The sequence below is a fragment of the Aplysia californica genome, unplaced genomic scaffold (assembly GCF_000002075.1).
Source record: "Aplysia californica isolate F4 #8 unplaced genomic scaffold, AplCal3.0 scaffold01068, whole genome shotgun sequence".
Classification (NCBI taxonomy): Eukaryota; Metazoa; Mollusca; class Gastropoda; order Aplysiida; family Aplysiidae; genus Aplysia; species Aplysia californica.
This window is the reverse complement of record NW_004798338.1, coordinates 35,501-39,838: the sequence shown is the minus strand read 5'-3', so window position 1 is coordinate 39,838 and position 4,338 is coordinate 35,501. Positions and strand designations below refer to the sequence as shown.

The 4,338-nt window shown below is 41.5% G+C and overlaps 1 protein-coding gene across 1 annotated transcript in view; it reads right to left on the bottom strand.

Annotated features, from left to right (window-relative positions):
• Nucleotides 1–4,338, bottom strand: part of LOC101852370 — a gene marked incomplete at its 3' end in the record, with an annotated part of 16,700 nt that overhangs the window by 10,853 nt on the left and 1,509 nt on the right.

Below are 4,338 nucleotides of genomic sequence, written 5' to 3'. Positions count from 1 at the left end.
CCCCCCCCCCCTTTTTTTCTCAGCTTAATCGAACACAGGTCCAAGATAATTGGTTTTCCTCCCCACGAGACCAACACGACTTTCCCCTTTGTCCCGACAATTATCAACACGCATTCCAAGTCACGCCTCGTTAGTCGGTCCAAGAGACTCCGCGAGAATCATGTCGTCGTCTGCATGCCAGTGAGCAGAACAGAATTGCGCGGAAAACACAGGGAAACACAGAAAAAGAAAGTAGGCCACCAAAAGAGGTAATGAATGGTAATATCCAAAAAGCTATATATACTGACTATAGGAATATTAAAGAGTTGAACTGAGCCCCAGAGTATATTATAAGCCATCTTGGTTGATGGTCGATATTAATTCATGCTTCATAAAACAGTATATTAATACATGTTTTATGTGGTGGGTGGGCTACAGTTTCGATCTGTACGCTCAGAAACGTAGAGCTAATAGGCTTTAACCAGTATAGGTTTCGAATCTGCCTCTACTGTCTGTCAGTTCTAATCCGCGCTACGTAGAAATAATGTAATGTAATAGAAGAACGTCGGCGACATTGAACTAATTTGGTCGTATGTCTGACCTTGTTTGTTTTTGTAAGTGTTTTACGGCGCTCGCAAATGCATAAGGACATATGAGCACGCGGGACACATTAAACTTTTTCAGTTGGTAAGAAATTTAGAATTTTGCCCGGGTGGCGGCCGAAGCCTACTCTTATCGATTTTAGACCACCAAGGGATCTTTAACGTTCGCAACTTGCACACGGGCCCTCCGAGATTTTTCGCCCTTGTCCGAGAAAGCTAGGTAAAGATGTCTCCTACCAGAAGATCAGGGGTGTGGCTGAAAGACAGCAGTAAGAAGAAGCCAAGGAGTAGCAGTAGAAAGGGTGTAGAAAGAATCAGGAGCCCAGACGAGGGGGGCAAATGAGATGAGGGAGTGGGGGCAGAAAGGGGAGACGAAAGCAGACGACAGAACATTGCTAGAGAGCAGGAAAGGAGGTGAAAGGAGACAAATTTAGGGAAGAACATTTTTCGGTCGCTACCCGGATTCGAACCCGGGACCTTTGAATGAGAGGCCAACACCTTAACTTCTAGGCCACGAGAGCCCCCTATGTCTGACCTGTGCTTATACTAAACTCACGTCTTTCGATTTGTTTTCGTGAGAGTTTTACGGCATTTCCAACAACCCTAGTTCTACTGTCTGTCAACACTAATCCGCGCTACTTAGAAATATAATATTATAGAAGAAAGTCGGCGACAATAAGATAATTTGGTCGTATCTTACCTATGCTCTACCAAACTCACGACACTCGTTTTTGTTTTTGGGAGAGTTTTACGGCATTTGCAATATAATTAGGTGACAAAAAGTTTCGAAGATTCAAGGCATTACTAGAGAGTGGCGTACCAGGAAAACAAAAATTAGAAAATAGAACAATAGAATCAGATGTTTGATAGGAGAGAAGGATCAAACCACTTCAGAGCATTCACCAACCAACCACTCACACCTGCATTATCATGCTAGGACGATCGTAGACATGAATATAATAATCTGGAAATTAGGATTTTAAAAAATATGCAAGAATAAGGTCAAACTAAAGTGCCCTGAAGTCTTAACTTCTACAGAATTACAATGTCACAGAAGGGACTATCTGATATGTTTCTGAAAGAGAACTCTCGTTGGTAGGGGAGAAATAGCCCTCAAGTCCTTGGATTCATAATATTTATCTGTTTGGCATCGTGGTGAAATCAGGCGCTAGTCAAAATAATGAAATCTAACAACAGACATTTCGAGATCCCCACCCAATTGTCGATTTTGGAGGAAGTTTGTTTTGACGCAACACCTTACGTCCAAGAAAAACTCATTTCGGTGTGGATTTTTTCTGAAAAACGTTGATGAAGCGCACACAAAAACTGTAACTTTGCAGTTTCCACACGGATACCCAATCTTTGGAAATAAAAAAAAACGTTGGCGGCCGTTTTTTCACTATATTATTATTGCCTCTGCCACCAGGTCATCCCCACGCCCTTCAGTCGCAAATATCTCGACTTCTTTTCAAGATGGATGGGTTTGTTTTTTTTGTTTACCCCCCCCCCCCCCAACAAAACTAAGAAAAAAGAAAAACAGAAACCACGGACAAACGAAGAAGCTTTAAAGCTATATCTATAACTCCACATGCCCCAAAGACGAGCGCCTGCTTTCCCCACGTCGTGACACATATAACCCCTAAGCCCTTAGAGTCGTATTATACTATGCCTATGCTGTGGATGTCTGGGTGGACCGTTTAAAATGATGACGTATTTATTAAAAAATCAATAGCATTTTTTACCACCTTTTCTTCCCTTGAGGCGTTAGGAACATGGTGGGAGAACCAGTGACGTAGAACACAATAAAGGGCGGTAACTGCGCTGTCTTTTGTCTTTGGTACGTGCACACATCGCTGGTGCTTATCGAACATGGGGAAAACAACTGTGGCGCAAACACAGCCTAATGTACTGGGTGGGGCACGTCTCGCCCCATTGAGCAGCCTCAAAGCTGACCTGACAAAACTGATGGCGAGTGGATGGGACGATTGTTGAATGTGAAGTGGTGAGAATTTATGGTTTTCCGATACATAGCGGCCGTCAGGTTCTGGGAGTCCTGTCTTTTAACCCCTTCATTTCAATGATTAGAGTTCGTTTTCATCTACCTTTGTGATATGACGAAATGATACAGGTTTAACGCCCCAATCTACTCTATTAAGTTATTTAAGAGGCGGGACCTCCGAGTTTAACGTCCATCTCCGAAAGGACCGAGCCAAGTGACTTTCCCGAGGTCACAACGTCGGACCTAGCTGAGGTTCGAACCCCCGAACCCGCAATCTCACGATTATGAGTCCGGTAGCCACTATGCCACCGACACCACCATCTACATTTGTACAGACAAGATAAAAATTTCATTTAAGTTTAAGAGAGAATCAAGCAAAGCAATAATATGAACGTTGCTCTTATTCAATAAAATAACTGTGGAAAGAGCTGTACAGCTGGCCTACTATAGGAAACTGCATCTCCCCTCGACGTTTAACGGTAACAGAGGGTGAAAAAGTCAAAGTAAAGTAAGTAAAGAAATATCAAATGCACAGCCGTAATTTACATCTCCCTTAAACCAGCAGACAAAATGATAGAGAACCAGTTTTGGAGAACACAAACGTTGAATACTAATATTATAATTTTATAGATCTATGTCCACACAGCAGTGAAGAGGTTAATCCATTTCAATTCATTTGTTTTATTTCGAATAATCGGATCACGATATAATTTTCTCGTTTCTCTCTCGAAATTGACCTCATCCACATAAATAGAAAGACAAATACAATGGTGTCACAGCGCGGTGGAGTCAAGGGCTTCTCAATGGTTGGGCGTGTGGAGTTTTAGGTGTCATCTTTAAGCGTAATATTCATTTGTCTCACTTTTGATGAAAAAAAAAATCACTCTTGAGCAGAAGTCGAGATGTTTGCGAAGGAAGAAGGTGCGAGTCGCCTGGTGTCATGGGGTAAAAAGGCTAAGAAAATGGCCGCCAAAGTTTGGTGACTTCCACCACTCCGGTGTCCATGGAAACTACCAAGTTACATTCTTGTGTGCCTTTGATCAACGTTTTTTTTTTCTGCAAAACCCACACATAAATCTGTTTTTGAATGGATTTAAAGAATGTTGATGAAAATAAAAATGATAAAGATCGCTCAAAGGATGGGGGGAAAAAATGGTTTCTTTGATTTTGTTACATTGTATTTTGATGCGAGTCTAATTTCAGTACCATGACACACAATAATAATAAGAAAAAGAGACACTATTAAAGCTAGTTTTCAGTTTCCAAATTTTGCTGTGGGAAAAAAAAAAAACAACACCCCCCAAAAAACAAACAAAAACAAAACCTAAACAAAAACCGCACCATACGTTGACCCACGCTACTGTTGCACACTGTACGAGGTGCCTGCTGTTATCAATATCATGGAAATTGTTTTCCTTCTTTCCCTCACAGCAATACGGACTTCGGAATTATTTTCTTTATAGCGATATATTCTATGAGTGATTTTCCTTACAACAAAACAGACTTTGTTATTTTCCTTACAGCACAGCAATGCGCACTTTGTAATTTTCTATCAGCAGTACGGACGTTGCAATTTTCTCCCAAAGAAGTAACTGTTGTGTTCACTGTTATGTTTCATTTCATGCACAATGCCCCTTGCTTTGCTGTATACGGCTGTAGTGACTCTGTTCTGTTTGGTTGTGGAGAAAGAGAGTGAAGGAATGAGTGAGACTGGGATAAGAAACGATAGAGAGAGAAAGAGAGAGAGAGAGAGAGAGA